This window comes from Protopterus annectens, chromosome 12.part0 (assembly GCF_019279795.1).
Source record: "Protopterus annectens isolate FY-2018-M chromosome 12.part0, PAN1.0, whole genome shotgun sequence".
Lineage (NCBI taxonomy): Eukaryota > Metazoa > Chordata > Ceratodontiformes > Protopteridae > Protopterus > Protopterus annectens.
The window spans coordinates 1,301,357,604-1,301,381,533 of record NC_056746.1 but is presented as its reverse complement, the minus strand read 5'-3'; the positions used below and the strand labels follow the sequence as shown (position 1 = coordinate 1,301,381,533).

General features: G+C 45.6%; 1 protein-coding gene across 1 annotated transcript in view; it reads right to left on the bottom strand.

Annotated features, from left to right (window-relative positions):
- LSM14B (LSM family member 14B) overlaps nt 1-23,930 on the bottom strand; it is a gene marked incomplete in the record, with an annotated part of 815,052 nt that overhangs the window by 437,955 nt on the left and 353,167 nt on the right.

The following is a 23,930-nucleotide window of genomic DNA, read 5'->3' as shown; positions in this document are numbered from 1 at the left end:
AACTTCTGGCCCTTGCTTTCTCTGCCTTATACCTGCCAGAACATCCCCATGCTCCCTCTTGCCAAGCTTCACATGAGAAAGTGTCAGCGGTATCTGCAGTTAGTGTTATTGGCATTACCACATACTGGACTTTCCAATTCTTGTCTGAAACTTAAGCTTCGGTGGTGGATTCAACACTTCTCAATTCAGTTTCCTGCTCAGTCTCAGGAGCTCTATGGACGCTTTACATTGGGGTTGGGGGGCTTCAAGTATGAGGGTTTAGGATCTCTAGCCTCACCAGTGACAGGATCACATCCAAAGAAATGTGGGCATTTAACCTTGCTCTCCAGGCCTTTAATTCCCTTAGGTCCTCAAGCCCTTTGAGAGTATGACTACAGCATCACCGTTATACATCAAGTTGGGGACACAAGGTCCTAGCTTTGCAGACTAGCCCTTCAGGCATGGGATGTAGCTATCAAATTGTAGGTTTCTCTGCAGACAGTTTACATTCCTTCAGAACAAAACTTGGTGGCAACTGAGCAGGTCCAGAGTACACCCGCATGAATATCTGAGGCATTTCAGAGGCCATAGTTCATTGGCGGGGTATTTTTCCTCAAGTGGCCCAGACAGCATTGGTGCCCCCCATTTAATCTGGCCAAGGGTAGTCAAGTTCTCACCAGAGGGATCCTGCACACCATGCAGGGCTTGTACTTCACTCTATCCACTCAGTTAACCTTTGAGCGATGAGAAATGGTGTCGAAATGGGATTAAAATGCTAAAGATGTGCTTATCCTGCAGGAGGCCAGGAATCCCAATACCAGAAAATGATATATCCAAACAGAGATGCTGTTTGGTGTCAAACTGCCATGATTAGGGGTCAATTTGGTTCTTAGTTGTATGAACTTGCTCTTTGTTGGCTTGGATTTCTTTAAAGCTCACTTCTCCAGTCTGCTTATATGCTTTTTTGTTGGCTGCTGGTTTTGAGGTTAAACAATTCCTGAATTGTGCCCTCTACATCAGGCCTTTAAGAAAGCCTATCCATCCTTTCGACACCAATTTTGTTTTTGAAAAATTGACCCAGGCTCCTTGAGCTTGCTGCTTCTCTGCAACATTGTGCTTGAAAACTAGCATTGGTTGCTCTCAATTCTGCCAAAGGTGTCTTAACTCAAGCCTGGGTTGCAGTTTCTCCTTTTGATTTTTCACAGGGACAATGTCTGCATACAAATCTTATGCAGAAGGTGGACAATGAGTTGTCAGTCTATTCAGCTTCCTTTTTTCTCCCAGCAATCTAGTGAGGTTTTGCACACCTTGGCTCTTCATAGGAGCTCAAGTATCTAGATGAGAATCTATACGCAAATCTGAACTTTGTTTCTTTTCATGCCAAAAGATTGGGTTTGGCAGTCTTGTACCTTTTAAGAGAACCATGCCACTCCTGCATTTTGAAAGCCATTTCCTTTCATGGCAAGCAGCTTTCTGCCTCTGTTCAGGCCCATTGTACTACCCAGTGATGGCCTCTGTGGCTTTAAGGGTCTGGGCACCAGTTCCACCCTTCAGTTTGGTCCTCTGTGCACACCTTCACTGAACATAAGTTGGATGTCATTTCCAGAGTGGCTTTTGCCAAGTCTTCACAGGTTTGTGGAGGATTTCTCCTTTCCTCCTCCCCATTCCTTACAGTAGCTTTTGTACCCCTCCTATTGGTTATGAATACTGCAAAGATATGAAGCACATTGCAAGATTTTACACCTTTACTACAAGAGGTTCTTCACTACTGCAGTATTCAGTCCTTCACTTTTGTTGCCTTTTTTCTGTTGGCAACATCTGCCCGGCTGAGGGGTATTTGCCATTTTCCTTAGACATTTTTCCCTGCATGTACAGCTTTCTCCTAGGGCACCGATTCGGAGTATGGCGCATCTTGCATTGATGCCAGGAAAGTGCATCCGATACGAGACGCTGGCAAGAATTAAAGGCTTAGCTCTACTGGCTAGACATTGGGCCCTCCTTGGTAGGTAGGAGATCCCACCGGTTATGAAAACAGAAAAGTTATGGTAAGGTTTAACATTTGTAACATTCCCCACCAGGTTTAACATTTGTAACATTCCCCACTTCAGTTTCATAAATTGTACTAGGCTAATGGTCCCTGTGAGCCACTAAGCCTAGCCAATTAATCCATGTGAGAATCAAACATTGCACCTTGTGTCTGAGGCAAATATCAATTACGCCAACCTCCTTCCAGTACAGTAAGTTTTAAACATCGTTTTAGTGTACTGCCATCCACATTTTTGGATGCCAGGTCTACAAGTCCAAGACCCTTTTCCATGTATACAGCTGTGGACATTTAAACAGTTACTTGTTTCAAAGGTAATGAAACTGGGAAATTCCTAAAGCAGCTAACTCAGTCTTGTGAGCCCCCCCCCCCCAAAAAAAAAAATCCTGTGTGTTGTCTTGCCTAGCTTAAAGCTAAAGAATCTCCTGGAGAACCCACAATTAATTCTGAGTTATGTTCCACATGTTTGAAATACAAGACAGTTAAAGTAAATTGTTTTTTGTACAGCTAGCATCAATCCAAACATTACATACTGCTCAATTATAGACTTCCCTTGAATCTCCCTCCACCAAAACATTCTGCATGTAATTCCACAATTCCAAATTTTTAATTGCTTCTACCCTTTTCTAAAAATCCAAACTGGATTACATTCAATACTCAAATTTGGTTTAAACTAGTTTCCATTTTCTAGTAATTGCTTTGTCAGCCACTAGAATTAAACTTTTGAAAGATCAAAGCTAGCCTCCTTAAGGGGAAACCATAAAGATTTCAGTTACGTCAGGAATCTGTGGCAAAGCCCAGGTTTGTTCTTAACTCGTTCAACAGTATCACTTACACCAATCCTGTTGACTTGGGTTCAGCACAAACTTCACACCAAAGGCCCTTTTGATATCCCCGATACTTGTGTTCCACACCTAATCTCTGTAGAGGAAGTGTTACAGGCCTTATCCAAGGCAAAGTACAGTTGTGTACACTTACCATAAATGTAGATTTGTATTCACAGTTGGTCACACTTGGGTTATCCCGCCAGGGGGTAGCCCCCAGTCAGCCTGAATACCAGAGGCTTAGTATTTCTGCATCGGTTGCTGTCACTCTAGGACTGACATCAGGTAGTCAGTGGTATAAAATCAGGCAGCAGACGTCATTACATCAGTTTCTTGCCCCAACTGTCAGGAGCCCCCAAATATGAAGCTAGGTTATGGTGGAACACCAGTAGAAAAGTAACCAAAAATTCTGAGTGAGGAAGGGGGAGAGAGACTAGGGGGATGGAGAGTGGGAAACCAGTACAGTAACAGTGAACACAGTAACATCTACATTTATGGTAAGTGTACACAAGTGTACTATGTTCATGTTTCACTGTTGCAGCTATCACACTTGGGTTGATTCCCAAAGCTGAAAAAAGGGTGGAGGCAGTCAAGACTGGGGGCTGGCTAGGATGCCCTCCAAGACTACAGCTGCAAAGCCTGTCCTGGAATGGAGGATGGGCAGGTGGGAGAAAAAGTTGAGTCTTACCATAATGTTCCATCTGTATTGATCCTCGTTCAGTCATTACGCATGGGTATCTGTTCCAAGCTCGGAATAGAGCCAGCCATTTTCCAAGCTAGTGTCAGCTTCAAACTAGAGCTAAACTCTTGCCCACAATCCCCCTCTGTTACCTCATTGAATTAGCAAGTCAAAGAAGGTACAAGCTACCTCTGGTCAAATAACCTAAGAGAACCAGATGGTGAGATCCACTAGAAACCATAGGAGGGGGAAGGAGGGAGGGTTGTAATGACTCAAGGAACAGCAATACAGATGGAACATTATGGTAAGACAACCATCTGATCTTGTTAATCCTCGTTCGTTCCTTACGCATGGGACAGAGTCCCCAGCTACCTCTATTCCTGGTAGGCTCTCATGGAAGGACATTCCTGAGCACCATAGAACCAAAAGATGATCTTCCCCTGGAGAAGGAATCCAATTTGTAATGACTGATGAAGGTAGGAGGCATAGCCCAAGTTGCAGCTGCACAAATGTCATGTAAAGATCTGGCATGGAAGTCAGCAGTTGTCACCGACCATGTTGAATGAGCTATCATGGTAGTAGGCAGAGATATTCAGTGTATAAATAACAGTCACAGTCCTTCAACCATCTAGCTAATGTGACCTTAGCAACAGCAGATCCTAATCTAGGTCCAGAAAAGGCCAAAAACCGGTCAGATTTAAGAAAGGTTTAGTCCTGTTTAAGGAAAAAAAATGGATTTGCCTGTGTTTATCTAGGGAATGTAGGCAGTACTCTCCTCTGAAGATTGGGAAAGAAAACTGGCAATTCAATGACTTGATTACTGGACATTTCACAGATCACTTTGGGCAGAAACGACGGATTAGTTCTCAGAGACTATGAAAAATCAAATATGGACTCTTTATGCATAAAGCATGAAGCTCATTTCAGTCTGGCAGAAGTAATGGCGACCAAAAACAAGGTTTTCCATGACAAATACTTGGTCGCCAAGAAGAGGCTGGTTTGAAAGGTGACCCTGTCAGAGCTTGTACTAATAAATCCCATGGTTGAATAGGTTCTCTAAAAGGTGGTTTCAGATGACTGGCACAATTTATGGGACATTAGGAATCTTGGACACCCTCATGAAAATTAGAAATTGCAGCCAAATGAACTCTAATGGTAGAGGCCGATAAACCAGATTGAAACAAGTCAGCCAAACAGTCTGGTATCGACACTGGTGCTGAAAAGGGGTCTACTTGTTTATCTTTCAGCAAACAGGTAAATCTCTTCCACTTGCTCAGATGAGTAATTCTAGTGGAAGACTTGAGCAGCAGAATATCATGTACTGGTAAAGATCATTCTGCCTGTCAATTAATGGAATTGGAGTAGCCAAGCCATGACCTTCAGGCTGTGCAAGTTGGGATGAATCAGGTTCTGTGGAGGAGAGATAAACTCCGGGGTTGGATGGAGAATCCATGGTCGATCTAGTAGGAGAGGCCAAAGGAAGGGGAACCAAATCTGTCGAGGCCAATATGGTGCTATGAGTATCACACCTTGCTCTTCAGACTTTTCAGAAACTGGGGAAGGGTGGAAATGCATAAAGACTGGAGGGCCAATCGTGGACTAGTGTCCCTGGGTGACTGTCCAAGAGGGGGGAATCGGGGCAAAATAGTTGCTGCATTTGTAATTGGTCAGGGATGCAAAGAGGTTGCAGCAAGGACGGTCCTAGTGGTGGAAGATCTCCAACGCTATCAAGGGATTCAGGGGCCACTCGTGAGGTTGAAGAATGCACCTGCTGAGTTGTCTGCTATCATGTTGGAACTCCCGGGAATGTGCGTTGCTAGAAGAAAACTGTTGGTAGCCTTCGCCATATCCTCATGGCCTCTCAACAAAGGGGACAAGATTTGGTTCCACCTTGCTTGTTGATGTACCAGACCCACCATGTTGTCCGAATCGCAATTGTCCCAGACTGCAGCAGGGAATGGAATGCTTGCAACGCCAAAAGCACTGCCCTCAGCTCTAGAACATTTATATGCAGATGGGCCTCCAGTTCAGACCAAGTGCCTTGGACTGTGTCCCTGACATAGCTCCCCCCACCCAGTCAGGGAGGAGTCCGTGGTCACTGTGGCCTTGGGTTGCTGGGGGAGAAGGGGTGAGACCATTGTGAGAATGCATTATCCAATTTAAATCCCGTTTACACCTGTTGTCTGGAGGGACTATTTTGGAGGATTCTCTCTTAGCAGCTTTTCTATCTCTAGTGCTGCTGCTTCCCTTTGACTGGGAAGAACGTTGGGAAGATTTTTTGAAGGGATGGGACAAAGATCAAAGGGGATATAACCTCTGGTTATAATCCTTTGTACCCCGGAATCAGTGATGGTTAGCCAGGAAGAAGGGTACAAGGAAGAAGGGTACAAGGAGAAACATCCCCCAACCACCTCCAGAGGAAAGTAGTCGGGCTGCTCTTCAGGAGTGCTTGTAGGATTGACCAGGGAAAGAATCCCTGGAACCGTGGTTATTCGGACCCCCTCCACCCTGAAAGGAGAGTCTTCCCTGTGAATTCCCCCCCCCCGCCTCTGGGGGAGAACTGTCACAGAAAGGACCCTGAGATTTCTTGAACCATATCTTCCCACTCTGGTTTCAGGAGAAAGCACGCTGAGGGGAAGAATAACTGACCTATGGCAAAAAGGGTTTTACCGTCCTGTTCACATCTGGTCAGTGTGCTTTTAACTTTGGGCCCAAACAAGGAGGCCTCAGTGGGGGCATTAAGAAAGGAAGGCTTAAAGGGTTCCGTGAAGTTGAACAAGCACATCCGGGTGAGTTCAGGACCACAGCTGAACCCGCTGTTCCTCCTGATGCGTGACATAAGTCGCATACAGGAGCTAGATATAGATTCAATGGTGGCCAGCTGAGGAGCCACTGTCAGACCTCAGACACTGCACCAGCCAAGGTTTCAGAGAGCTTTAAGACCAGATCCCTTTAAAGCCTTGTAAAATGTGCCATATAATTCAGGGACCTGATAGCAAAGGTCGCTGAAGCAAAGGTGTGCTTCCCTATCCTGTCCAGGGCCCAGGACGCTTTGTTAGGTGGATGGACAGTCTGGCTTGCCAAATTTTGTTGCAGCTGCCACCAGAGCATCCACAAGAACTTTGGACCAAGGGGGATCGAAGCAGGAGGGGACAATATCTTATCTGGCCTCCAGGGAATAGCTTTGACTGTATCAGGAGCCTTCCAAGCACACTGCACGAGCCGGACAAGTTCATCAGCAGGTGGAGTAACCCAGGAGGTTGGGGGCAGGGCACTCAAGGCCTGCAGGAACACATTCCTCAGAGGTCGGATTAGATGACTGCCAGTCTCCTCTGTTTCAGGATTCAGAAGATGTCAAAGGTGACCTCAGAGGGTGACCAAGGGGATCCCCCCTCATTGAAATCTGTATCTTTGGTGTGGGACTTTCTGTGGAGTCCACGTGTGTCCTTACAATAACTTTTCCAGTGGACCTCCTCAGCAGAAGCTGACCGCAGAAAAGGGGATTCCTGAGGGAATATGTCCTGCAGCCCTTGCACCTGGTGTCCACTAGGTGTGACTTGTGAAACCAGTGTACCAGAGGACAGAGGTAGACCGTCCAGTATTGCCAGCAGCAAAAGCCTTCATCAGTTGGAAGGCTGGTCCACCCGAAGAGGAGTGCATGTCTAGGACAGGGGTCACCCCTCCCCTAAGTGGCTCAGCCTACAGACTGAGTCCCTGGATGGCTGTGGAGCAGCAAACTATGCATGTCAACTGACATCCTGGGTCATAGCAACTTTCCTGCCACGAAGGCAACTGCGGTTCCTTAGTGAGATCCATAAAGGGAACCACAGAAGGGGAAGACTGCCTTTGAAGTCCATGGATATAGCAATGGAGAAGGGGTCTTTGGAGATGGGTGATCACTTCCCAAGGAAGGATAGTTCCTGAGGGGTGGAATACCTCTGGCCAAGAGAACCTGGTCCACAAGATGCAACACATTTGGAAAGGCTTCTAGTGGATCTCAGAGACAGAGGGAGAAACAGGCCTGTCCATAGATCGGTGCCGAAGTGGTTGTCTGTGCCAAAGCTGGAACAGACAAAACTGGAGTCAATAAAGGAGTCTGTTTAGAGGAAGATCTGAGCAGACGCGGTCAAGGTCTGCACCGACTGCACAGTCGGTGCCGATACAGTGGTAATGGTCTGAACAGAGGAGCCCCTCAGTGCCAATATATAGAAGGCTGCAGGAGAAGACTGAGACGAAATCACTAATGGAGCCGAAGGCCTCAGTGCCAAAGGGTTAGGCACTGAAAGCACTGGGGCTGACAGCTCCGGAGCCGAAACTTTAGCTTTTAGTTGTCGAGAGTCCCCAGCCGGGGACGAAGGCAACGATTTAGCCTTAGTAGAACAGCCAAGGTTTTCTTATGGGCTCTAGGAGGGGTTGAGGCCTCAGACCCAGAAATAGCCTCTGAAAAGGGAGATTTTAGAAGTCCCTTTGGAAACAGCTTGTTTTTCCTTTCCAACAAGGTTCTGTTAGAAAAGTTCTCAAATAGTACAGGGTGGATCAGACAAATGGAAGCTCCCAAACAATAAACAGTGTGCATCGGAAGTAGGCAGTTTGTCCACAATCAGAACACTGCTTAAACCCTGGACTACCTTTAATTGCCATAACAGCAAATTATAGAAAAGGTACCAGCAATGGTACACGAGTTCCCAAAGGTATGAGAGAAAAAGGAAAAGGATTACCAATGATGGTAGAGAGAATACCTAGAGGAGAGAATACCTAGAGGTAAAAATGGTAAAGTAAGCAGAAAAACCTGAATAAATTATTAACGCTAAATGCAATACGGCAAGAGACAAAATATGAACTTTCCTGACAGAAAAGTACTCAAACTATTAAACTGACTGTACTTGGATCAAGAGAAGTAGCTTGACACGACTTAATAGCAACACAGCAAACGAAATCTGAGGTAACCAGGAGAGGGGTTGTGGGTAAGAGTTTGGCTCGAGAGTTTGAAGCAGACATGAGCTTGGAAAATGGCTGGCTTGGTTCAGAGCTCGGAACAGATACCCATGCGTAAGGAATGAACGAGGATTAACATCAGATGTTAATGTTGCAGTCTCCAGGATGTCCCTGGTAGGGACCCCTCTGAGAAAAGCTGCAGAGGTGGAGGCTGCCCTGGTGGAATGCATACTGACCAGCTTAGGGAGTGGTTTCCTGTGGTGTTTGCAGCAGAAATGGATACAGTGTGCTATCCATTTGGAGATTGTTTGGATATGGCCTTGCCCTCTGCCCTTGCTGCAAAGCTGACTAGCAATTGGTCAGTTTTCCTGAGATTTAGTTCTATCCAGGTAAAATCTGAGCTGTGTGCACATCTAGGGAATGCATAATTTTCCCCCTTGTTTTGTGGGTTAGGGAAAAAGGTGGGCAAATGAATTGACTGGCTGAGAGCCACAGTGGACACCACTTTAGGCATGAAAGTTGTTAGTCCTGAGGGAGACCCTGTCAGCATGGAAAATGAAGGGTTTTACAGCCATGAGTGCTTGTAGCTCTGAAACTTCTAGCTGAAGTGATAGCCAGAAGCAAGGCTGTTTTCCAAGAGAGGAATTTTAACTCTGCTGAAGCTGCAGGCTCAAATGGGGGATAGTGAGTTTTTCCAACAATGTTAAGGTCCCAACCTGGGGGTAGGATCTCTTCTGGGTGGCCTTAAATTGTTAGCCCTGTGAGAGGGCGAGAGAAGGTGGCTGTGCTATAATGAGCAGAGATGGCAGAGGCATGAATTTTGATAGAAGGAAAAAAAAAAAGACAGGCCCCTGTGTAGTAGGTCTGCTAGGTAATCCAGGATGAGAGGTAGGGAGGGCTGTGCTGTTTCAGCTTTTAGCCTGGATCCAGGTGCAATATCCTTTCCACTTGCCAGCATAGGATTTTCTAGTGCTGGAGCATCTGGCCTCAGATACAGCCAGGACTTTGCTTAAGCTGGCAGCTGAGGAGAGATCAATGAACAAGCCAGGCTGCCAGGTTCAGTGTCTGCAAATGTTGGGAGGGTGGCCTAATGGTTAAGGTGTTTGCCTTACAAACACAAGGTTTGAGTCTCACAAGGGATAATTGGCTAGGCTTAAAATGGCTCGCAAAGGCAGTTAGCTTAGTACTAATCTATGAACCTATAAATTCTCCATTCTTCTGGGTCAGGAGTGTTGGGACCTGAGGTAGGTGCCATGGTGTCAGGGGTGACTGGCTGCACAGCAGTGGGTACCAGTGCTGGTGTGGCCAGTCTGGAGCAATCAAGATTGCCCTTGGTTTTTCCTCCCTTATTTTGAGCAGTACCCTTGAAATGAGTGGTAGAGGGGGAATGCATAGACCGAGGTTTACCCACTGAAGAGCATCCACTTTTCAGGCCTTGCTGTGAGGTTCCCTGGTGCAGAATTTGCTGAGCTGGGGATTGTAGTGGGAAACGAAGGTCCACATTCAGGGTGCCCCACTTTTGGGGTTACAAGGTTGAAGGTTCTGTGGACTAGCAGGTTTCTGCTTTTGTCTGCCAGAGTTTAGGGAGCCTGGCAGGAATTGCTAGCAGGTGAATTTGCATGGCTGAAGCAGTGTGCCAAAGGGTCATGGCGAGCCTGCAGATAAGAGAGAGTCCCTCCCTGCTTGTTGATATACCACATCACTGTGGTGTCCGTTTTGATCAGTAGAGGCCCCGGGGAGAGTAGGGGGTCTGAAAGCTCTGAGCATGCTGAAAAGCTCTTTGGTTGATGTGCAGATATTTGATTTGGGCTCCAATGGCCCTGAATGCACCTGCTGTCCAGGTGTGCACCCCAGGCATAATCTGGAGAGTCTGGTGAGGGTCTGGGCAGCACAGGATTGTGAGAAAACCCTTGGGGTTGCATGTTGCTGCCCAAAGAAAGTCTTTCCTTAGACATGGTATAGTTACCAGGTCCTGAGTGTTAACACAAGGTTTTTTTTTTAGGTATCCCTGTACGTTTCCTCATATGCAGCCTGGCTTATGGAATGAGTAGAATGCAGGAGGTCATGAACCCTAGAGCTTGCAGGATTTTCATTGCAGATAACTGGGTTCTGGTGGCTAGTTGAGAGAAGTAGCCCGTCAGGTAGGCTTGTTTTTCTGGAGTAAGGAATGCCATCTGGGATGCTATGTCCAGGCTTGCTCCCAGGGAATACAATGTGGGGACTAGTTTGGATTTCTTTTTGTTTATAGTATACCCCAAGGTGGTCAGATCCTTTACAAAGGTCAGGTGCTGTAATAGCATTTCCTGTCTGCCTGAATCAGGCAGTCATCCAAGTAGGGGTAAATTTGAATATGTCTGCAATAAGCAATGGCTGGAGCCAGGCATTTTGTGAAAAAACTCAAGAGCAGTGGATAAGCCAAAGGGAAGCGCGGAGAGTGCATAGATACTGCCCTGAAACAGATACTTACTGCAAGATTCCTGAATTGGGATGTGTAGGTAGGTCTCAAGTCTAGGGTGGTTAACCAAGCATCCTTGGAAAGCATAGGAAGAAGCTGCTACAGGGTGAGCATTTTGAAATTTGCTATCACCAGGAAGGTGTTTAGAATTGATAGAGGATTGGATGCCAGGGTGCCCTCTTTTCTGGGTACCAGGGAAAATCTGGAATAGAAACCTTGGCCTATCTGGTCTGCAGGAACAGGCTGTATTGCCCTCATGGAGAGCAGGGAATAGACTTTTGGCCTCTGCCCACTGGTTTGGAGGAAAACCTGGGAACCCTTTTGGGGTTGGCAGAGTGAAAGTAAAATTTGTATCCCTGGGACACAATGTAGAGGACCCATCTGTCATTGGTAAGAAGCCCAGTTATTTGCATAGGAAGAGTTTTCCCCCTAGGGGCACAAGCAGGTGGGCAGAGGTAAGGGGTGGAGGTGTAAAGTCATAATGAGTTCCTTCCATAAGGGGGTGGCTTAGCACTCAGTTTTTGAAGTAGCTTCATTGCTTAGATCTCTGCATTTCCCTGGGACTCTAGTCTGGGGGGGCTGCTTCCCCTAGGTCTTGTCTGAGCTGGCCTGAAGGGGGCTGGAAAGGACCAGTGCTTGGAAAGGCAATACCTACTGAACATCAGAGGCTGGGCCTGTAAGAAGTCTGTCTGCATATATTTAGCTTTTTTTTTCCATCTTTAAGACATCTCCTGCCTTGGTGCCAAGTTATCTTTGCTCAATAATGCTTCCAATAGTTTTGATGGGACATGGTCTGACAAGGTCTGTTCCTTAAGCCAACCATACCTTTTAAGTACAGAACCAGTGACTGCTGCCCTGCAAGATGCTTCTAGAGCAAAACCACATTGCAAGGTGCGTTTAACTTGGCTTGCAGAATGCATAATCTTATGCAATTATGGTCTGCACAAGCAGGAAAAGTAGACATTTTGTTAGAGTTGCATGGTATGTTGCTGGTATTTCAGCATGTGGAACTGACAATTTAGTGCTCCAATGGCAAGAGTTGCAGAGGTGTATACTTTTACCCCATCTAAAGCTCGGGAATCCCTGTCCAAGGGGGTGGGATTTAGCTGTGGTTGCTTTTATTCCTTTAGTACCTTGGGAGATCACCTCTGGGTCAGTCTTGGGATTTTTGAAAAGAAATTTGTCAGGGACAGTCAGGCTTCCTGGGAGGAGAAAGGGAGTCAGGAATCCATCTGGATTCCATAGAGACATCCACATCCAGGACAGGAGGAATGGCTAAAGGTCTGTGTTGTGGTAAATCTAAGAATTCCTTGAATCCTTTTGGACTGCGGGCAGTCCTGACATTCCCATTGGAAATGCTCCCGTAATGTAGGGTTTCAAATGAAAAATCCTCTGGAGGAGAGGCAGAAGGAAAGGATTCCTCTGCATCTGAATCCTTGAGGCAAGGAAGCAGGTGCCTGTGTTGGTTCTCAGGCGAAGTTCATACCCTAGTCCTTAGAAACTCAGTTTTAGAAAGAACTGAAGTGAAAGTAGTCTCAAATATCGGGAGTGCGAAGAACTTGGAAGCCTGTGCCTGCTCAGCGGCTCCAGATCCATCCAAGGCAGACATACAGGATCCTTAAAAGGATGCGGCATACCAGACACCAAACTGGCCTCTGTAGCAGCCTGCAAATCCACAAAAGCAGGCATCAGGGGCTGTGAAAGCCTCACTGTGGACCAGCGAACTGATGACTAGCTTAATGGAAGCATCGCCGGCAGTTTTGGACCTATGCAATCTGTCTATCCTTACTTTTTTTTGGAAGATTGGTAGTCGAATGGCTTATCAAAGCCATATCTGAAAACTGACAAACGAAAATATTTAGCTACAAGGGCCCGACGACTTGTAGTTCTGGCATTGAACGAAGCACAAAAACAGTGAGGTATGTTGTGGTCTGGGCCTAAACAGGGGAGACCGTTAAGAAGTCTGTGGTATTTGCTTTCCACAGGAGAGACGATAGTTACCTTTTTCCGACCGGCTAGAGCAAGAAAAAAGGATTCCCAATGGGGTACTTTGCTTTAGAAGACTTCAACTTCAATTCAGAGACTAAACTCAGGTAGTGGCTGACCAGCACTCGTGCGAACTGCTTCAGACTCCTCAGCAAGAAAGAGTGATGTAATGGCGTCAGCTGCCTGATTTTATACCACTGAACCTGAAGTCATTCATGGAGCGACAGGAACAGACGCAGAAATACTAAGCCTCTGGTATTCTGGCCGACTGAAGGCTACCCCTGGCAGGATAACTCAAGTGTGATGACTGCAACAGTGAAACACGAAGATCACAGCTTCCATGGGACTTGACAGTATCCCAGGATGTATTCTGCACCATCGCCAGCAAGAATCACTTCTCTGAGTACCCTATTCAACCACAGCCTAAGTACTGGCTTCATTCCAGCAGAGTTGAGATCTGCTAGTCATCCCCTTGCACAAAGGTGTTACCACTAATGACCCAGGAAACTATCGCCCAATTAGCTTGACAAGTCTGATCTGCCATGGAGAGTATTGTGGATCTCAAACAAGGACAGGCACTTGAGTGCACCAAGTTCAGATTAGTCAATGGCAGATCTTGCCTGTTGAATATGGTTGACAGATGGTCAAAGGCCCTGGATGAGGGAAGTCGGTACACAGCTTAGTTTGACTTTACCAAGGCCTTTGATAATCCCCCACTCAGACAATCAAAAAGCTAACAACCTGGTATAAATCCCCATCAGGTGGGTAGCCAACTGACTCAGACAGGACCCTCAGTCAAAATAGGCACCTCTACCTCTGATACAGATCTGTCCTGGGACCCCTTCTGTTTGGCATCTTTCTCAGAGGTTCAGGCAAAGACAAAAGGCCTGTGGCTGATAGAGTTTGCGGACTAATTTGGGTGCATACTGCAAGATGGTCTCACAGCAACTGGTGCCAAAGTCATGGCCTCAAGCTAAATGCATCATACCATTCGGCAAAAAACACTACCCCTATTTATCACATCAATGGCAAACCCTTAGCACACAAACTGTGGTGAGAGACCTGGGCACTCGGGTTGATGGTCTCACATTCAACCATCATGTAATAGCAGTGGTCAGAAAAGCCTTTTACTTGGTTCAGCTCAGAAGAGGGATTGCATCCAGAAAAGGAGATTAATCTAATGAGGGAGAAGTATAGAGGTAGAGTATAATGCCCAGTTTGGGATGTACCTCCAATCAGCAACCAGAAAAGGCCACTGAAATTACCTCAAAAGAATCCACGGCCTCCAACACCTGCCCTATGCAAACAGGCTCAAATCACTATCACTACTCCACTGTACAGATTGCTCAGAGGTGATCAGTGTCTCGCTTAAAGCATTCTTGGACCCTGCCCTACTAGAGATGCTCCATATCTGCAAGTCTAACTTCTCAAGCACTACCCACTCAAGTGCCTGAATCTAATGACAAAGCCTAGAGACAAGTTGGTCTCCCAGAAGCTGCCTAGTCTCTGGAACGGACTTCCCATACACAGATTACCTCACTGACCCTCTTAAAGCACAACCTTAAGATGGGAAACTACAAATATGCCAGGGGTTCCACCTGTGTCTCTTCACTGCCAGGGGCATTAGGTGCGGAGGATGCTTTTTGGGGATAAACCCTTGGCTAGGCTTGGAAAGGCCCCAAGGCCATTAGCCTAGCAACCTATGATCCCCTTTCTATCCATGGTGTTATAACCCCTACACATGACGAAGTGTTCCTATCACAGGCACTATACTCCGTGACAAGTCATTACTCGTTAGAAAGTATCATTCTGTAGGATAATTAGTAAACTTATGGTCATTAACCAGTCTGATAGTCTAAGTTCAGTCCACTAAGGTTGACAAGAATTAATCCCAACATATCAAGAAATCCTACAGGTTGATCGGAATCTGACCACAGAAATTGTCAGTTATGCTTAAATAGACTACACTGCTGTATGAATTTTATAATGCATGTTTATTATACGCAAATCTTTAAAGTCTCCTTGTGTTAAAACTCTTTTCCAAGTGTAAGCAACAAAAACAAGATGAAAACCTATATGTTAGCTTGTATAACTTCTCTGGATATTCTCTGGTTTACTAAACATTTAAGTTATTATACAACTTGTAGCAGTATAATATGTAATTATATACATTTTAAGTCCTGAAAAAGTGAAGTAACTTATGCAAGCTTAAAATAACCCTATAAATAGAAAAAATTTGGTTTATACACATTTAATCATCCTCACTGAATTGTAAAGTCAGATGACAATGCTGGAGTCAGCATAACTGAACTGACAAAGTTTCACTTGTATATGATCTTATTTTAATGTTCAAAGTTACCCTTTTACAGATAGTTGCAGCCTTAGATGTACTGCCTTTATCTAATGCCATGACTGCTCAGTGTAAAAGAACCACAACTATCATCCTTCATAGACCATCAGGAAATACAGAAACTGTTGCCACCAGAAGCAAGGGAAGCATCAGGGGGAAGGTGGGGGGGGTAGTACTGCAGCATATATAACAGACATCTATGGTTATGGGAAGATTTGACGACTATTCTACGCCCTATTCATATGTTGCAGCATTCATAACATGAGGGAGAATACCAAAGCTCATACAGAACTGGGCAGAGGAGAAATTCCACAAACTTATGCAGAATAGCCCTAGCACAACTAGCTCTGGACCCAGAAATGCCATCTAACTTGGTGCTTCATAAAGCAAACAGAAAAGGTAGCAGTTTCCAGAGCAAGTGTCCAAGCCTTTAAAGGCACCCGAGGAAGACACTGCTCTAGTGGAATGTACCCTAATAAGAGGGGGATGATTTCCTTCTGTTATGTGGCTCATGGAAAGTTTTTGAAATACAAGAGGAAATGGTCTGCTTGGAAACACTGGCTCAGGGCCCTTGGGCGATGGGAAACAGGTAATCAGATTTCCAAATTGGTTTGATTTTATCCAAGTAATGTCTGAGCTAGCCATGCAAATAATGTGTATGATCCTGAGGATCGAGAAGGGAGAGAGGTTGGAAGATTGGACTGACAACTCATTGGGCATAAAGTAGGGGTTAGTGGGAAAGGAAATCCTAACCATGTGAAAAACTATGAAAGAACAGCCTCTAACCCACCTCCCTTCTGGCAGAAGTAATGGCCACAAGGACAACTATTTTCCAGGGGCAGTGTTGCAGAAAAGCAGAACTTGCTGCCTCAAAAGGGGCCAGGATAAGTTTTTCTAAGACAAAGCTGAGATCAAGGAGGGGGGACTGGTTTCCTTGGTCTGATGTGAATGACACCTTTTAAGAGTTTAACTTAAAATCTGGAAGCTAAAGGGGGAGACATGAGCAGACAGGGAGATGGCAGAAAGATGAGCTTTTACACAGTATGAGTGTCCACTCTTCTTCAAACAGGTAGGACAGGACCACTAGAGCATCCACTAGCAGTGGTTGTAAATCCTTTAGGACAGCAGATTGAAAACCTTTTCCATTTGGAAACCTAGGATTCCCTAGTAATGGTTTTTCTGGCCTCCTGCAGAACTTTTAGCACGTCTTCAGAAAAAGGCATCGGAAAGGAATCAACCTTATCACCCACAGGATCAGTTGTAGAGTCAACATCTGTGGATGCACTAAAGTTCCCTTATCCTGTGGGAGTAGGTCCATTCTGTGGGGCAACTTGTAGCGATTGCCCTTGGGTAAATGCAGAAGGGTGAACAAATGCTGTCTTGGCCAAAAGGGAGTCCCCAGCAAGATTTCTGGTTGCTCCTGTTGAATTTAACATGACCTTTTGGAAACGTGGGAAGGGGGATGCATAAAGAAACACCCCCTTCTGAGAGAAAGATGGTGTCCACCTTCCATGCCAAGGGATCTGGAACCCTGACAAACCTTGGGAAGTTGTCTGTTCATGGGGGAGGCAAAGAGATCTACACCAGTGGTATACCATGTCCAGAAACGCATCCCTGAGTAACATCTATTCATGGGATTGAGTCATGAACCTTCTCTGTCAACATTCTGAGCCAAGGGAATGTAAACTGCCTGGAGAGAGTTGACTCTGGACAGCTAACTCCTAGCCCTATAAATCCAGTCTGCACAGGAGGCAGGACATTGTCCCTCCCAGTTTGTTGATGTACCAGAGGACTGTGGTATTGTCCAATCATAACCCCCCCCCCCCCAGAGAAAGAGGTTTGAAGATTTAAAGAGTGAAGATCAGGGCCCTCATCTTTACATTGGTCTCCAGCTCAGAAAAGGAGCATGTCAGACATTTGTCTCCAGGAGACATGGTTGCTCCCCATCCCATGTCTAAAGCACCTGTGTGGGAAGTGGTTGAAAGGGTAAGCCTGGGTTCCTTGCCACCTGTTGGATCTACCAAACTTTTCAGGCAAGGCAGGAGTGGATAAACTCGAGGATGGAGTGTTTAGCCATACTGTTTAACCACTAGAATTTCCTCGTGTAACTTGGCTAAAGAAAGCATGGGAATAGTGGATGTCATGAACCCCAGAAGGCAAAGAAACTCCCTGGTAGTCTGGGATTGTAGTAGGTCCTGGAAGTATGGTGAGGGACAGGACCTTTTCTGGAAGGAAGCCAGCATCCTGTCCAACCAGATCCTGCAGCCAAGATGTGGTATTGGGAAGGGACCAGAGAATTCTGGTAATTTATCATGAACCCTAGACTCTCCAATAGAAACCATGGAGGGGTTCTCCTGAAGGATGTCTGGAGTATGCCCTGTGTAGCATGCAAAAGGCTATGCCAGGAGTTCAGCATTTTTTGAAAACTGAGCTGTAGACAATCCAAAGGGCAAGGCACAGAACTGAAAATGAGGAAGCAATAGCAAAGCAAAGAAACTTACTGAACCGAAGATAAAGGAATAAGAATTCTTGATGTCCAATGACACCATAAAGGGCTGAGGATGGATAAAAGGGAGAAGGGGTGGGTAAGGTTAACATATGAAAAGTGGTAACCTTAAGTACTTAGATGGGATAGGTCTACAATAGTTTTCCAAGGACCATCTTTCCTGGGTATCCGGAACATCCTGCAGTAAAACTCTCTTCCTAATTGGGAAGGTGGCACTACCTGAATAATACCTTAAGGTTGCAAATTACCTAGGGAAAGTTCCAGTTCTTTTGGAGTTTGTGGAACACCCTTGAATGGGGAAAGGGTGCCATACCACAAGAGTAATCTTGCAGGATGATTGATAGGACCCAAGAGTCCAACATTCTGTTTCTAAACAGAGGCAAAGGGACAGTTAATGGCCTGACAGGGGGGTTATCAGACTATCTTGCTTGGGCTTAAAGGGCCAGTTTGTGTGGGAGTAGGTGGTAAATTGAGGGGAAAATAGTTTAGTATCTTACCTTTGGAAGATTGAGGCTTGGCATACTTCAAAGGTGGCCTTCGTAGGGCAGTTCGTCTGAAACATGGGCACAGGGAAAAATGCTTCAGGTCTTGCATCTTCCTGTCCTTCTGTAGGGACTTTGGGTTCTGCAGCAGAGGTACCAAAATGCATTGTCCAGGGGCATCCATTTTTGCCTCAATGCCAGGCAAAGGCTTGAGCCAGAGCCAAGAATACCTCCTCAGGACTGCTCCAGATGCAGCCACCCAAGCATATGCAGCCACTGAGTCATAGCTACACTTCTATAGAATGACATGTAGCCTAAGGAGTCAAGGATGGATGAAAGCTTAGCTTCAGTAGGAATCATGAAGCTCAGAGTAATTTACCAGTGTCAGAGAAGGACCAAAGAATATTTGACCATATAGCTGATGGTTATTGACCCTGAAAGCCAGAGTAGCTGGCATATAAACCTTTTTTCCTATTCTCTACATGATTTTGCTCTCCTTATCAGAGGGGAGCATGGAAGTGGAAGGTAGCATCTTTGAGGCCTTGTCAGCAGATACCGAGAAAACAGATTCTGCAGAGGACATTTGAATAGGAATTTAGAGTCCTCAAGCACTTTATAAAATGTATAAATTGGGGGTTGGTGGTAGAGAATCAGGGCACTTTGAAGCAGCAGCAAAGGCATCTAGGAAGGCTGGTAGATGAAAAAAAGAGTCCCATCTGTAGCAGGTCATGGTGCCTTTGGCACATCTGATGCCCAACAATCCTACTTGAAAAACTTTTCCCCAAATGAGATCCTCCCCAGGGAAGTTAGTGCCATTAGATTCTTCTTGGAGGCATAACCCAAAGGGGAAGAAATTTGTCCTGAATAAGCTAAAACTTCATCCCCAGAGGAAGGAGGGAGAGAACTAAAGACTGTCTCAGGGCCATAAAGGCATTGAACAGGTCTTGGGAAAGCCTGACAATCCAGTGGTTTGAGGAGTTGAGAAACATTTGGAAGGTGTATGGGCCCGACATCAGCCTACACACTGCAATGGTGGCAGGAATATCCTCTCGCACTATGATCAGAGTAATGCCACACAGGCCTTCAGTCACAAGTCATGGTCCCCCCTACACCCAAGTCTGACACCTGCATTTCTCTCAAAGACATGTTGGCAGGTTCTCCAAGGCCTCCACACTGGTACCCAAAGGACTGTCTAAAGCCAGTCTCTGGGCCAAAATCAGCCTCAGGAGACATCTGAATCAGAGGGAGCAGCAGATGAGTTTGGCCTAGACTTCTTGATCTTCGCTTGCGGCTCACCTGAATGGTTTAAAAGCTTTCATGTCACATACAAGATGTTTTATAGGTTCCATGTGTGTACTAGGCTAATGGCCCTGGAGCCTTTACAAGCCTAGCTCATAGGATTACCCTGGCATTGGGCCACCTGACCTTTGCTCCCAGTACCCGTCGAGTAAAGCCACTGGAGTGATCCCTGGGATGAATTTTCTATTTCCCATCCACTCGAGATTTCTCTTGAAGAGGGCCAGTGAGGGTGCTCTGGTTGACATGTATGGAAGTCTATTCCACAGCATGGGCAGTCTCTGGGTTATGAACCTGTCCCCTCCAGCATGTTGTTGCTTGTGGTAATGAGGTGGAGGTCTCTGGAGCATTTGGTGTGGAGGGATTGGGATTTCTTCAGGACTTAGCATTTCTAAGAGCTGGGTCAGACATGGCTTTGTAAGTCAAGCAGAGATCACCTCAAAGTAGGCGATGAGAGAACAGTTAGAGTTTAGTCTGTTCACATAGGACAAATGTTTAAGGCCTAGGATCCTCTGAGGTACTTTTGTGGCCTGTCCAGTTGTTGCAGGTGTTTAGTGAGGTACATGCTAAATGGGGCATTGTACTCTGGCCTAATGAGGGAAGAGTAGAGGGAGACAATGACATCCTTGGATGCAAAACCCTTAGTAATGAGATGTGCCACACAAGAACTTTGACCACAGTGGCAATGTGGTGGTCAAGAGGCTGCAGTCAACCTGTGTTCCCCGATCTCTTAATGCCTTCTGTGTTCAGTGGACTACCATCAATGTGGTAATTTATGGGAACCAGGTTTTTCCCAAAGGGGATGACTTTTTGGCATTGAGCTTAAGGCCATGGTTCTGACACCACTCTGTCTCAGTAGGATGTCACCACTCTGGGAGTTAATAGCTGCCGACTTGAAATAGTCAGGGTTCAACAAAACAAGCGCGGAGTAAAAAAAGTCCAATGAAGAAAACCCAGCACGTTGGAAAAAACTATCAAAACAGCAAAGCTTTCGGGTAGAACCCTCTCAACACAAACAATTCCGTACAGATCACTTGTTTTAAATAAGAGCCCACCAGTCACATAAAAGCAGCCCATATCATGTGACCAAAAACAAATACTATGTCTATAAAACATATAAAAAATATAAAAAAGATACACATCTACATGTCAAAATACAGTACAACTTTATAAATACACATCAGTTTAATACGTTGCAACTTCATTAAATAGGTTTAAGACTTATAGCAGAGTTTAGACCAGGTGGACGATCTGCTGCCAATCTGAGTATCCACTTATTCTCTGGTCTCAAGGATATTAATATCCCCACCCCTGGAGGATACAACAACATCTATGACCCTAAACCTGAACTTATGTTCAACTCCACTTAATTGTATATAGGGCATTACTTAGATTTTCCCTCCTAATCTCAGACTTCTGTTCAACTTGAAATAGTCAGCCAGAGTCCCTTCATGTTGGCCTGTACTTCAAAGTAGATACCAAACAGGAGAGGACACAGGACTGAACCCTGTGGGACTCAACCCGTAACTGGTCAGCAGTCTGAATCAGCTACTTTCACACTATGGGCTCTTCTCCTCATGAGAGTTTGCAACCCACCTAGTGATATAGGTGTTGATCCCTAGCTTAGTGAGTTTTTCTATGACTGAGTGGGGAATGGTATCAAAGGCCTTGGCCAGAGCAAGGTAGGCTGTATGAACCACCTTGCCTTCACCCACCGCTCTGGTGACTCAGAATTTGACCAAGTTGAACAGGCATGATCTACCCTTCACAAAACCAAACTGGGATCCAGAGTTTGGAGATTCCCTATATCCTTATTAGGTCCATGATTATTCATTCCATAGCTTTGCATATCACTCATCAGGCTAATAGGGTGATGGTCACTCCTTTGTGGAGAGAAATGGCCGTAGCAGTGTGCCATTCTGTAGGGACAAAGCCTGAAGTGAGGCTGACTGAACAGGGCACACAGATGAGGTGCCAGTTCATGTAAAAACAGCCCGGGATATTGTCAGGTCCCACAGAAGCTGTATTCTTGGCTTTGGACAGTGCTACTTTAACCTGTACAGCAGTAATACTAGGTGCCTGGCAATCTACTGGTATTGTGACTTGTTCCTTGGGGGGGGGGGGTAAAGTTGGCACTGAATCTGTCTGCCAGTATACTGGCAAAATCTGTTGGCTTTGTATAGGCAGTACCATTGTGCAGTAGCTCCGACCAAATCTGGGTATTGCCGTGGAGATTTACATAACCATTAAAGGCCTTGTGGTAGTCTTTACTATATGCTGCAATTCTGTTTTCATAGCTAGCTTTAGAGGATTTGATGAGGGATCTCAACTTTGTCGATGCTGATGAGTGAGTTTCCAGTCTTGGACTTCCTTATTCTGCATCAGTTTCCTCCTCCTGTTGTAGGAGTTTATGGCAAGGGACCACCAGGATTGGCTTTGTTTTTTTTTGGAGAGCATCTTGGTTCTATTGGGTATGGTGAGATCCATGCATTTGTGTAAGTGTTCGTACAGTGATTGTGTAGGATTCAGCTGTCATGCAACTGATCTCCATTTACATGGGTGCAGTGAAGTTGGCCATCTCCGTTTTTAGGAGCCCAAAGTTAGCTTTGAAGTTTTTCATGGTGGTTACCTTTGTGGTGGGGGGGTGATGTGGATTTCCAAGGTGGTTTGACCTAACCAGGGAGGAGTGGACTACTGGTGTAGAGCAACGGTCGCCCATGTTAGTAATGACAAGGATGTTGCTACCTCTAGTGGGGGTAAGAATGAGCTAGTCCAGGGCATTGGAATAAATGAATTCCAGGAAACGTTGAGCAGGTGTATTGGTACAAGAGTAGTTTTTCCAGTTGGAGGGGTAGTTGAAGTCACCCAGTATGAGTGTTAGATTACACCTAAATATTCTCCAAAGTGCTTGGGAACATGAGTCTTGGGACATGGTTGAGGACCTATAGCAAGCTAAGACCTAAATTGCAGTTTTAGCCAATGTTAGCTGGACCTGAAGCATCTCAGATGAGTTATGTTGGGCTACCAGTCTGCAGGTGTGTGCATCTTGTATGAATATGGAACTACCACCACCTTGAGCTTTGGTCCAAGTTCTGGGGCCGAAAGGTGTGTAAGGAGTTATAGCCTGGTAGTGCAGAAGTGCTTTCCACTGCCTTGAACCAGGTCTCTTATGGCACAAATGTCAATGTTCTCCATTTTAAGGAGTGCTTCGAGCAAGTGCATTTTGAGATTGACTTCTAGCATTGAGCAGCATGACTCTCCAATTGCATGTTTGTAGCCGTTATGGTGGTAATTTGGTCTTTGGAACAGCCTAAAAAAGGCACTACAGGGGCACAGATTTGAGAAGTTGTTTAAGTTAAGCGACTATGTAGGGTCTTGCTTAAACAGAAGAGGTGGTATGGTTGTGGTCCAGGACTAGTCCTTGTGGAATCTACTTTGCACACAGACCTATTCTTCCTAGTTGACATGTAATCAAAGGGCCTAGATTAGAAGAGTTTAAAATAGTGAAAATGCTGGACCTCAAAATCACTGTGGGGAGGCTGTGCCCCCCACACCACCCGCTAAATATATATGCCAACTCAGATCACACTACAGTTAAGGGCCAATATTCCAATCTTCACTGTACTGCGATCTCAAAAAAAAGCAGTTGAGGTCTGTAGTCTTCACTCTTTACAGCAGTCACAATTTTAAGCTTTTGGCCTTCTAATATAGACCTATAAAAGCAAAACTACAGTAGCCAAAGACAGTAATGAAAAAACCCCAACAGGGCACTATCAGAGCCAAGGTCTGCAGCTCGTCTGACTAGCTATGACCAGAGCAGACTGGATAGGCAGCAGAAAAGTGCTGAAGGTCTGGGTACATGCAGACATCCACTTTATAGACGTCACTGACTTGCATTCTGATTGTGCAATGTTGCACATACCCCACAGTAGCAGACGTTTGTATATGGTCAGATGAGTAAGCCAGCAGTGGACTTCCCCGCATGTAGCTAGTTGGTGATTATGTGGAGCTGTCATTCAACAATGAACTGAAAGAAACTTTAATTCCAAACTAAAGTCTGCAACTTATTGGCTAGTAATTTGGCCAGCACTACTACAGCAAAACCTCAAATGTAAAACATACTACTGGTCAGTGCTGCAACATTTTTCTTCCAGCTACTCCACTTCTGAAACTGGGGTGAGTCCATGCACTCTTCTCCCTGTACTCCCTCTGCCTGAAGGGAATAGACATTCCCATAAACAAGCATAAAATTCAACTTTTGCTTGGGCACCTCTGCAAAACTGCTAATCACCATCCTCAGCTGCTGCAAGTCAGCATTCTAACTTTCTACAAACCATTTCCTAATGCTCTTATGCTTTTAAGTGCATTCCTTGCAACTTAGACTTCTGGGACAC